Below are 12,345 nucleotides of genomic sequence, written 5' to 3'. Positions count from 1 at the left end.
TGTTGTTGCTGTTCATACACTAACTCTTGAAATTAAAAGAAAAAATTTTACTGAAGTAGAGTTGATTTACAATGTAAATTTCTGCCGTACAGCAAAGTGATTCAGTTTCATTTATATGTATCAGTTCAGTTCAGTCACTTAGTCAGACCCCACAGACTGCAGCATGTTCTTTTTCATATTCTTTTCCATTATGGTTTATCACAGTATATTAACTATAGTTCCCTGTGCAATACAGTAGGACTCTTGTTTAACCTAGGTTTTTCACTGCAAATCCCAGGTCAGAGTTGTTAGTACTTCATCAGAATATCCTTCCAACCTGGAGGGGTGGGATGGGGTGGGAGAGGGGAGGGGGATTCAGGAGGGAGGAGACATATGTATACCTGTGGCTGCTTCATGCTGATGTACGGCGGAAGCCAACAAAATATTGTAAAGCAATTATCCTCCAGTAAAAAAAAAGAATATCCTTCCAAACCTCCGATGGTCTAAAGAATGTGGAGATGAATTTTTCATACTGGTAGATATCTACTGATGTTGAGTAGAGTTAAAGACAAAATCTAGACTGGGCTTTAAAACAGCATACTTAATGCTGGTGCTTCCAACAGATGCCTTCATCTTCTGCTTACCAAGAGAACTGTTAATGAACAGTGAGTTTCGAATCTGGTGAAGTTCTGAACAGGAATCATCGGAACGGTACACTGTAAAACTATCACCCCATCCTCCCTTTCACAAAGCTGAAAAAAGGACGAATGATCTTTTTTTCCTGTCAAAACATATGGGCCTAAGTACTTTCAACTAAAAACAAAAGCATGAAATAATTAACAAATGTATGACTCTGTGGCACAGATTGAAATGAGCAAAAAAAAGTATGCAAATTGTCAACCTCTCCGTCCAATCAGCCACTTCTCTATATTATTCCTTCAGATTCCTGCCCTTCCCCATACCCCAGGCGAACGTTCAGGTAAAATCAATCAGCAATATTTCACTGACCTAACTCACAGCAGAGCTTCTCGATACTTTGGTACATATAAATAATAAATAAATAAAATAGGAGGTCAGAATTTTCATTAGAAGCTGACTGGGAGATTTCAGACATATAGCAATCAACTAGAAAATGTATGAAAGTGAGTTTAGTTTAACACAAAATGCTTATGCAAAAGAAACAAAAAGGAAATTATCCCATTAGGATAGGGTTATTTAAAAAAAAAAACAAGCCAACCAACCTTAAAGACTGGGTAACAGAAGATCAAGTGACCAACAATAAATAGTTAATATCTTTAAGCACATTTAAAAGACAATTCAGTTGGCTTTCTCTAATATTTAAATTCCAGACACTTTTTAAAGTGATCTAGTTTTTCTCAGTCTTAAAGACACCAGTTTAAAGATCAGCTACTGGCTGCTTCAAATATTTATCTGGAATAATGAAGGTATAAATAAATATAAACAACAGTCATTTCTTTAACAATAAAAATTACAGTAAGAATGCCCCTTTGATTCCTTTCCAAGGAATAAATAACCTTTCCTTTGATAACTAAATTACTTTGTTCAATCAGTTTGAATCTTCAAAACAGAAATGTAAAATCCAGATGATTGCTCACTATTAAGATAAGGAAAGCAGTTTAAAATTCTCAATGATGAAAAAAGTGATGAGAAAATGCTTCTCTCATAAGAGGAACACAGCAGTTTTACATAATAAAAGGCTTAAAATTGATTCCTGTCTTTTTTTTTCCCCTTGATAAATTACTAACTGGTGAGAACTTAAAAGAACTATACAGAAAGGTTAAAAAGAAGCAAGGGATGTTTCCTTTTCCCAGTGGAGAAATATCCATTAAATATATAGTTCTTTGCTTACATAATCAGGACATATAAGATACCCTGTCAAGAACTTTCCTGTCTCTAGGTAGGCAGGTAGGTAGACAGATGGATGTGTACAGTATGTATGTACGTACGTATGTGTATACGAGTTTGTGTATGAGATTAACGTTTATAAAACACAGCAGCAGGTGGATAGGAAGGAACTACTTAATGGGCAGGGGGTTTCTTTGAGGGGTGATGAAAATGGTCGGCCACTAGACAGACACAGTGGTTGTTCAATATTCTGACTACACCAAATACCAATGAACCACCCACTGTAAAATGGTCAATTTTACATTATGTAAATTTCATTTCAATTAAAACAAAACAAAACAAAACAAATCACTGCAGCAGGCCTATAACTTATGCGTCCTTCACAAAAAGACATCAGTCAGGATTCATCTGTGTGTGTGTGCTAAGTTGCTTCAGTCGCGCCCAACTCTTTGCGACCCTGTGGACTGTAACCCTCCAGGCTCCTCTTGTCCATGGGATTCTCCAGGCAAGAGTACTGGAGCGGGTTGCCATTTATTCCTCCAGGGGATCTTCCCGACCCAGGGATTCAACGCATGTCTCTTGTCTCCTGCATTGGCAGGCGGGTTCTTTACTACTAGCATCACTTGGGAAGCCCGGAATCATCTGCAGGGAGGTGGTACTCCAGCAGAAGAGAGGACCAATGATCGGCCATATTTCTTCAGCAGTAAATCTTGACATCAGACATCAGTTGGAAAATGTAGGTAAATAACGTAGCCGTTATTAAAACTGCTCTCTTACCAAAGTCACTCATAATTTCTTCGTTAGCAAATTCAACATTCTTCATTCTATCAAGGTAATGAACTTAACGATTCTCCCTCTACCAAAACATCTTACGTGGGCTCACCAGCTGAAGATAAGGGTCTCCAATGTGTTCTAGGGAGCAGGAAGCAGTCTTTCCAGTTTTGATTCTCTCACTCATCAACTGACCACTGGTGGGTCATGGACACTCTGTGAATCATTGGACCTCTATGTCTCAATCTTGTAATAATTATTTCGAAAATACATACCATGACATCTGCTGCTACATAGAGTTGTGGTACAAATAAAACCAGATCATGCACTGAGAAAACACCTTGAAAAAGGAGGGACCTCAGGGGTCCAGTTTGTATGGCATCCTCAGCACCCTTGCTGCTCTTTAGTCACTACTTTGTGTCCGACTCTTTTGTGACCCCATGGACTGGAGCCCACCAGGCTCCTCTGTCCACGGCATTTCCCAGGCAAGAATACTGGAGTGGGTTGCCATTTCCTTCTCCAGGGGCTCTTCCCAACCCAGGGATTGAACCCACTCTCCTGTATTGCAAGTGGATTCTTTACCACTGAGCCACTGGCGAATCCTTCTGGTACCCTGAAAGTGAAAGTGAAGTCACTCGGTCGTGTCCGACTCTTTGTGACCCCACAGACTGTAGCCTACCAGGTATCTCTGTCCATGGGATTTTTCAGGCAAGAGTCCTGGAGTGGGGTGCCATTTCCTTCTCCAGGGGATCTTCCTGACCCAGGGATCCAACCTGGGTCCCCAGCATTGCAGGCAGATGCTTTTACCGTCTGAGCCAGGGGCGTTCTGGTACCCTAGTGATGCTTAAAATATTTTTTGACAGTGGTGAGATTGTTTTCGTTAATGGAAAACTTTTTGATGTGTGGATAACCTATTCAGCTCTTTCTCTAAAAAAACCCTACAAATAGCAATGTGTACCAGTGATATCTTATCAACAGGAGTATGGACCAAGAAACTTTTGGGGAAAGAATGAACTCAGCAAGTTTTAATCAAATATATTTCATCTTCTAAACTCTCCCAGCACTTTATTTTTTAGAAATTTGTAATTTTCATCAATTATACAGGTCTTCTCTCCCATAAAATACTGTGGGTTCCTTAGGGACAAAGGGTGTGACACAGAGGACATTTGATGCAATGACTTGCCTACAGCAGGTGTCCAATTAATATTTATTATACAAACAAGGGCAACAGTCAAAGTAAAAGAGGACCAGTTCTTTCCTTCACTTACAAAGCTCACACAGCAGATTTTTAGCGCGGACGTGCCTTACATAAGTATATCTCAGGTATCTGTTGGAAAAAATCTGTTCTCTGAATCATGAATGGCTTCTTTAAGGTATGGCGCAATGGGGGTGAATCTCTGGCCTCACACCAGGAAGATGTCATGTGGAGATTACACAGATGTGAAAGATACTATGGTTCAGAGTCACAGATGTCCAGCCCTGAATGTGCAAAATTTCTCAAGGAACTCATCCATGTAGAATGTATGGGTTTCTCTGAAATGCAATATTTGTGTTATCGCTTCCTTCGTTTCTGGGTCCAGATTTTAAAAATTAAGATTGCATGAAGCTACGACAAACAAGAGTCAGTCTATGACTTTCATTTCCCCCAGAAGATTGAGAAATTCAAATAGAAGTCAAGGCAGGTTAGGACCACGCATCAGCCTTGATGGTATTTTCTACTATTTCCATCCAATGGGAACTCAGAGCCAAGTTGAACTGGGATAAGGAGACGTAACACAGAACACAAGCCCCTTAAATAACTCTCTCCTTTCATCTAATTCCTCCTATGTTTTCATGGGTCTTTCCAGATCCTCCTTCATTTGATTGGTCCCTACCGCTCATTTTACCCTTTACATGTTTTCTAACTTGTCTTGCTATGTTATGTTTTATATTTATGGTCTATTTTCCCAAATATGTTCCAACCCCCGGGATGGATGTGGCTCCTTCTTTCCACCAGTCTCTTCTGTCTGGAAGATGCGCATTTTCCATCAATGATGAGCATGGTGACGACAATGATGGGGGAAGAGCGTCTTGCCCAGCCCTTTCCCCATCCATCTCTCTTCTTTCCGTACCCACTACTCCAACGAAACGGCTCAAAAACACCTGGATGCTGCAGCCAAATGTTACTTTCACTCTCGGTAACGTGACACTGTTGACAATTTCTTCCTTCCAGTCAAATCTGCTCTCCTTGGCTTCCATGGTGTGTCTTCCTGGTCTTCCTCCAGTCCCTCTGCACTTGTAAATTCAGTTACATCTTGGGCATACTCATGTGAAGGGGTCCTCATTACCTCATGATAAGAGCGAAACTCCTTAATGGGGTGCACAAGGCGGTTTATGATCTACTCGCTGTTCATCTCTTCGGCCCCGTCTCTCATCATCATCATCTCATACTATGACCCCAGACACCCTGCACTACTTTTGGATCACAGTATGTGTTCCCCTTGCATCTTGCCTGCTGAATTCCCATTCACTGGTGGACCTCACTTCCTCCAGGCCGAATGTGGGACAGACACCCACCTCGTGTCTACCTTTTGCAGGCAGGTATTCCCCCCTCAATGCATCATCAGACCAAGTGCAGCTGTCAGTTCTGTCTGCCCCGCATGTGTCTTGCTCAGAGCCATAATCCAGCACCTGACTCAGAAGTAAGCATCCAAGCTTCTTACCACCATTTGAGCGAAGGAGCCAGGAAAGGAACATTAAACTGCTTTCTCAACAACCAGAATAATGCTTTCCTACGTAGGGAAGATGAAATCTGCCACCTCGCTATAATTTCAAACTGATAACGTCAGGTGACGGTGCTGGTACAAGGAAGAGGACTCCATCCAAGTGCTTGTCAACGACTGACTCTGGGGAAGCCGGAAGGCTCTGACTCTCTCTGTCCCCTAAACTCCCATGTGCTCTACTCCAGGACTTCAAACCAGGTGCCAAGGGACGTGATCTCATGGAGAGGGGACATGGGGGCTCTCAGGACTCTGCACCTGTCCCAGGACTGACCGAGTCCCGAACACGTGCCATCTCGAGGGCAGTGTGGGAAAGAGAAAGCAGAGTTCCACTGCCTGCAAGGCCACAGGCCTCGGCCGTGAGGGAGACCGGGAGAGCAGGCCATGCCTGAGCCTGGTGGTGTACGGCGGTGCTGCTGGGGTTTCCATCCTCAAACCACAGCGAGGGAGCAACTGCTTTCCTTCACGAGGTTCTACCTGCGGTGGTTCAGCGCTCTAACAGGCAGCATCCATTTCTGGACCAGTTTCTTCATAACGACGCTCTTCGTCGGTTCCTATCCAGTCACACCAGAGAGGGCCGTCCCAGTATGACTGTTCCTAAGGTGATCTGCGGTATTTTCTAAAATAGCTTGACGTGAACCAACCGGGTCAGAAAAATGCTAAGATTTGCATTTCCTTGAAATGTGACGCTATTTTCGAGCTTCTCATTGAAAAAAAAAAAAAATTTTTTTTTTTAACTGCAAGTAATTGAGTGTGAAGGAGCACACCAAAGGTGGCTGACATTGAGGCACGTGGTAAACTGATCTGCCACTGAACTGGGAGACTGGCATTAGGAGCGGGGAAGCCGAGCCCTGCTGTGTTTGTTCAGTGTCTCATACTATTTTTTCAAATGTCATGGGCTCAGCAAAACCCGAAACACATTTTCTCAGCACTTCTATTTCTCAACCCATATGTACTCTGAGAGCAGTTTAATTCATATGTTTCTGATTTATTTACATGCAAGTCATCAGAATGTTGTTTTGTATGAACTATTTGATGTCCAGGAAGCCTGTTGAGCTTTGCCTTTGAGGTTTTTTTTTTTTTTTTTTCCTCCTTAGGATCAGGAACTATGATTTGCAAATAGAAAAAAAAGCTCATCAGAGCCCCAATATTTTGAACCTCAAAGATTCAGATTTTGTTCAAAAGGTAGATGGCGTCAAGTCTGAGGACAATTCTTACAATCTGCCGACTCTGTATTTTCCAGGTCCTAACTGACATCGCCCTTTTTGATGGTACTAATGTCTTCCTTGTGGACATAAAAGTGCGTGTTTGCAATGAATGAACAAGAACAGATCCTAAATAGAGGCGAGGAGCTCTTCAAAGACTAAGTGAATGCCTTCTGCAACAAGGTATCTGGGGTGGGGGTGGGGGATGGGAGGTGGTAGGACGCATTAGCATCTAGAGAGAGACACGTCGTAATCTCCTTTCCAGGAGAATACTCAGAAAATGAGTACCAGCTTTCACCCCACTAGGGATATCACAGGCACTCTCTTTTCTCAATTTATAAAAGTAACTCTGATTCAATCGTGATCTGAGAATTGTTTGCATATATTTAAAAAGCACTGCAATGTAATTTTATAAATATTTCTCCCTTTGTAAGTAAACTGCAAACTTAAAAAAAGGAGAATACTAGTAATTTTTAGGACTTCTACGGAGTGAGTTAATTCGAGGATCTCTATATTCAGACTTTTGAAAGAGCAGGGGTTTTTTCTTAATAAATATTAAGATATCATGTATTAAGCACAGGTAGGAAGGCTTTTATCTTTTAGCATTATTGTGTCTACATAACTCAGTCATTTTAAAAGATACTATAGAAGGTTGAATCAGATTTTAATAGCAGGGAATCTTTAAAAAAAAAAAAAGAAGTTTTATATATATAAGACTGCCATCTCTGCAAATATGCCTAAATTTCAGTCTCCAAACCAAACTGATGCTGGGCAAGAAGCATATAGCTGGCCTCTAACACTATCACATGCCTCTGCAGTGTGTCTCTAAAATATAAACCCGGATTTCCCATCGGACTTTTTGTCCTCTCTTTGGGGAATAGATTAGAAATGTTGGTTTGTCTGAGCTAGGGCTGAAGATTTTTACCTACACCACCTTTCAAAACTGAGATATCTCTCTTCCTCAAAACTCTTTTCCATTTTCCCATTTCAAAACCAGAATGGTGTTAGGGCTGGAAGATTCAAAAGTCTTCTCACATCAAATCTCTCTCCAGCACAGCTGCTGCTAAGTGACCCGATATGTCCTAAGACAGGCTCACAGCCTATACACTACATTATTTTGCTATGAGTCCCCAAGTCTACATATTTCAGGAAAGCAAATTAAAAAAAAAAAATCACCAAAATGGACTTCTCAACACATCCATGAGCAGCAAGCAGAAATGCTAAGTCTTAAGCTGTCAAGCTGAATGGGGATTTAAGGTTATACTCTGTGTCCAGTAAATATCAATCAAGTAACTAAATACCTACTACTAAAACATGGGATGAGAGCAAATCAATTAACCACTAGTTGCTATGAATTCAAACATCGCTCAGAGGACAAAATTTTATTAAACTCTAGAAAGATTTGCAAGTAACAAAATATAATCATTATCAAGGCCATAAAAATAAACTAGAATCCTTTAGCAAGTCAATTTGTATACTATAGGGAGAAAGTTTGGGTAAAGGGGGAAAAAAGCAGCCTCAGGCATATATCTTAAGAAATAGTCAATATCACTGTAAAAAATATGGTCCGTTTTCTCTACACGGTGTATCATACAGACATCTCCCCACAATTTAAATCAACAAATTTAAATTTTTACTTTTTACTACCTTTCCAAGGAGATCAACTGTCATGCAGAAATAAATATGAAGAAGTCAAGTACTATAATTAGGTTTCAATAGCCAGCCGTCAGAACAAACAACTCATCTTACATTTTAAAACCTTTTGGGGAGGACATGTTTTGATCTGACCGGTCCTGTGTTGGTTTTCAGTTTAACAAACGGAAGACATTACTGCAAGCACTCATGAGATACCACATTCTCTTCTTAAACTATATAAAGTCCTAACTGTGAGTAATATTTCGACATGCAATAACTGGAGTGAAAAAGACACAGCCTCATGGACTACCCATCTGCAGAACAGATTACAAGACATGTGAATTTGAGAGCATTATAGAAAAATGTTACTTGGAAAGCAAACATTTTCATGGGTAGCATTAAAAGTGTCTCTAATGTTCTTTCCCCCTCTTTGCCTCTCTGTTTCCCAATACTAGACCTTCCTTTGGAAAACTCACAGACGCAACCCCTGCTGAGCAGCGGTAATGAGGAACCTCTGCCTGGGTACCCCCCACCGCTGCACACTCAGTGAGAGAGAAGTCACTGCCTGTTGAGAGGTGGGTCTCCCATCCTCTCCCTTCGGACATGCTCACCCAGACCCTACACAACGAGCTCTTCCATTTTATGGCCTCAGATGGACAGGAAGACAGAACCTCAAAGAATTCCTGCCCCTACGTGACAGACGCTCAAGACAGATTCAAAGAGCTGTCCTCGATGAAACATACCCACATGCAGTCATCTCGATCACGACCATTTTTCAGCGTCATTTCCGCGTTTAACGACCTGAACTAACAGCCATTTGAAAACACGTCCACAACTTCTGGAGGGAACCCGCTCCCCACCACCCCTTTGGTTTTGAACTTTAGTAGAATTCTGATTACCTCCACAGGCTGATCTGCTCTGAGATTTTAACAGAAGTGTGTGTGTGTGTGTGTGTGTGTGTTGGGGGGGAGGCGGCAGGACACAATTTTTGTTGTTGTTGTTTGTTTTAATTGAAGGTCCTTAATGTGGGCCACATGTTTCTGGCGGGGACGGGGAAGTACAGAGGCAGCAGGGGCCAGGAATGCAAAGTGGTAGGGAGGTGGGGAGGGCGGAGAGAGAGGGGAAAGTGGGGAGGGGCTGGATGATGAAAAGACCAGTTCCACAAGCGAAGCACATTAGCAACCCAGAGTGGAAAGGGCCGGAAGGGAAACCCACCCACCTCACCCCTGCATTCATTCTATCAACCTGCAATTGCTGCGATCAAAACCATATGTCGGTTCTTCCAGATCTTTCTCACAGGACAAACATGCAAAGGGCCTCGGGCCTGGCGTTGCCATCAAATGGTAATTGATACCAGATGAGCCACGAAATAGAAGAGCACATGCAAACGGCAACCTCTCTGGCTGCCCGCCCCCCCACCTCCCCAACCCCTGCTCGGCCCCTTGAGGGGGATGAAATTGCAGGTCTTGCCGGGCTGCTAAGTGCATTGTGCACCACGAAAAACAAGTGTACGGCGCCTCCAGTAACCACCTGTAATCTCAGGGAAACGCGGGTCAGCCAGCCAGGGCTGGGCCTAGAGAACAGGCCAAGGTGAAAGATCGCTCCGGGTTAATACCAGGTCATCGATCAGGGGGATGAAATGAGCACAGGTGTGAGGCAGATCACAGGCCTGCGAGCAGGGACCCACCTCCCCGGTCCCAGCACACATCCGGCCTGGAGGAGGCTGTTCCCACGACGCCACATCTGCCTTGCTCTCATCCTGCAAGGAAGATAGTGAGAAAGGAAAACCACTTCCCAATTACCAGGCAATTAGAAGAAATCTGCCCAGCTCCTCTTCCGAAGCTTTTTTTTTTTTTTGCATCCCATTGTTCTCAACGAAGAGGGGAAAAAAGAAATCCAGAAAACCTGCTGAGCTGGAGGTCCTGGCAATTGCTGGTTGAATGTAATACAGAAGGTACAAAAAAAGTCTCTTATTTCCACCGACATTGACAGAACTGCAAGTAGCGTAGGGCTCTTGCCTCTGCATGTATATATTTTCTTATTAACTCGATCGGGCAGAAATTTGCAGAGATTTGTTTGGATTTAGAAGTCACAACAGAATGTCAGTTTTACAAGCCGAGGCTCATTCTGTGGTGAAATGTACAGCCCTGGACCCCACCAGTCACTGCACACGAGCTATTTGTTCCAATTCTCCTAGCAGCCGCTTCTGAACAAACAACTAACTTACTCTAAACACACGCAATGGGTCTCATTTTCCTTCCTTCTGCCTATCCCATTATATGTGATATTTTAGTCTTATAGATCTTATGAAGTTTAAATATTTTCCAGATGGGACTAGGGGACATAGAACCCTGTAAACATTCTATGTTATAAAAAGGACCAACTGAATGCTTTGAAACAGAAGAGGAAGATGATAGAACCTACATCTTTTGTGAGCAGTCTCACCTTGTAAGCCAACCACGGCAACCATAAAGGGCGGGGGGCAATTACCAATTTTCTTTTTCATTCCCCCAATTCTCAAGAACTGGCTGATTCACCCTCATTTAGGTCATACCTATTTCTATCTTTTCTAATTAAAACACCCCCCACCCCAAAGATGATTTAAACTCCATTTACAATTCCATGCATCTCCATGGTAAGAAAGAAAACCCTGGTTGTAGCCCAATGATAAATTCCACTGTCCCAGAGGGAAAATACATCAGGCCGACCAATCCCATCCGTTTGCCCAGATTCTCAACAGACCTCTCCTCCTCCAACAAGTGTGACCACGGAAACCCTGAACACGGTGGTGTTCACCAAGGACCCTCAGCCTAGAGGCAACCCAGGATCATTCGTGACGCCACTCAGCACCGATCCAAGAGCAAAGGCAGCGAGTCAATGAAGGGCAGGAAGGGAACGGGGGGCCGCAGATGAAAACGAAAGCTCTGGTGAGTGGCAGGGGGAGAAAGGAGCAGCGCAAAGCAAATGGGAGACACACACGCCAAAGCAGCAGAGTGGGGCTCAGCAGTGTCCAATCAGGCAGGCTCGGGAGACCCGCTGGGGGGACTCTGACCTTACCTCTGCCTTCCCTTGGAGGTCCCGTCAACATAACCCTGTATCTGAGCATCTGCCTTGTTTAAATTTCATCCTGTGGTGGTGTCTGCTGATTGGTCAGACATGGCTGACAGCATCAGAAGTGGGATCTGACAGACAAGGAGCAAGCAGGACCACAGCACAGGGCTCCTAACGGGAGGGAGAGAGGGAGCTTCATGCTGGATACAGGAGAGTCGGGCCCGCAGACATCTGCTGCGAGGCCTGGGGCTCGCCTCGGGGTGGGAGGGCCCAGGGTGAGGCTGGGGGGAGGGCATGGAGCAGGGGAGGTGGGCCCGCCACCCGGATGACCAAGCGCCAGGCTTCCCCTCGGCTGGGGCTGCATCTGGACCCCGTTCAGCAGCCTCCCCCAGCCACTCCCAGTTCCTATCACCTCCAGGGAATATAGCAGGCTGCTCGCTCTGGAAGCCTGCTTTCCAGAATAGAAGCTGGGGGGGGCGGGTTCCTGGTTTGGGGTAGGGGAGCTGTCCATTCCTGTATCTATTTTTCAAAGTGTGACATTTTCCAAAGGACACGGAAGGTCCTCGGGAGAGGCAGGCTAACCAGAGCACTTCACCTAGATGACTGCTGTGCAGAGGGAGGGGCGCCCATGGAATGGGGTCCCGTGAGGGCAGGGAAGTGGAGGAGGACAGGGAGAGTCAGAGGCTGAAGGTGCCTGGGAAGGACAAGTGGAATTACTGCTGAAGGTGGAACAGAGAGAAAAGAAGGAAAACAGCTTGAAGATGGGACAGGAGAGAGGAAGCACAGGAGAGAGGAAGGACAGGAAGGACATCTCAGCCCCCGCACACCACGCCCGGGTCAGGAAGGGCAGGTCTTCCCTGTGAGCCAAGTACCTTTTTCTTTCCAGGCCAGCAGGAGGTGCTGAAACAGTGGGGAGCCACACAGATTGCCCTCTACTCTCCCCAACTTCTAGGAGACAGACAGACAGACAGACAGACACACACACACACACACAGAGCCCTGAACCAGTAAGTCTACAAACCAATAAGGACAAGTGAATTTACCTGCAGCAAATCTAGGACCATTCTCCCTCATCAATA

At 44.2% G+C, this 12,345-nt stretch overlaps 1 protein-coding gene across 29 annotated transcripts in view; it reads right to left on the bottom strand.

Annotated features, from left to right (window-relative positions):
- Positions 1 to 12,345, bottom strand: part of TCF4 (transcription factor 4) — a 388,054-nt gene that overhangs the window by 78,009 nt on the left and 297,700 nt on the right. The window contains exon 1 of one of the 29 annotated variants that reach the window (XM_040264444.1): positions 11,273 to 11,474. The exons of the other annotated variants lie outside the window; for them this stretch is intronic. The gene's annotated coding sequence lies outside the window, so the exon portion shown is untranslated. Of the gene's footprint in view, positions 1 to 11,272; positions 11,475 to 12,345 lie in introns of those variants that run through there. 29 annotated transcript variants of the gene reach the window in all.

The sequence above is a fragment of the Oryx dammah genome, unplaced genomic scaffold, assembly GCF_014754425.2.
Source record: "Oryx dammah isolate SB20612 unplaced genomic scaffold, SCBI_Odam_1.1 HiC_scaffold_22, whole genome shotgun sequence".
NCBI lineage: Eukaryota > Metazoa > Chordata > Mammalia > Artiodactyla > Bovidae > Oryx > Oryx dammah.
Note: the sequence above shows the minus strand (reverse complement) of the source record. Positions and strands in the feature narration are given on the sequence as shown.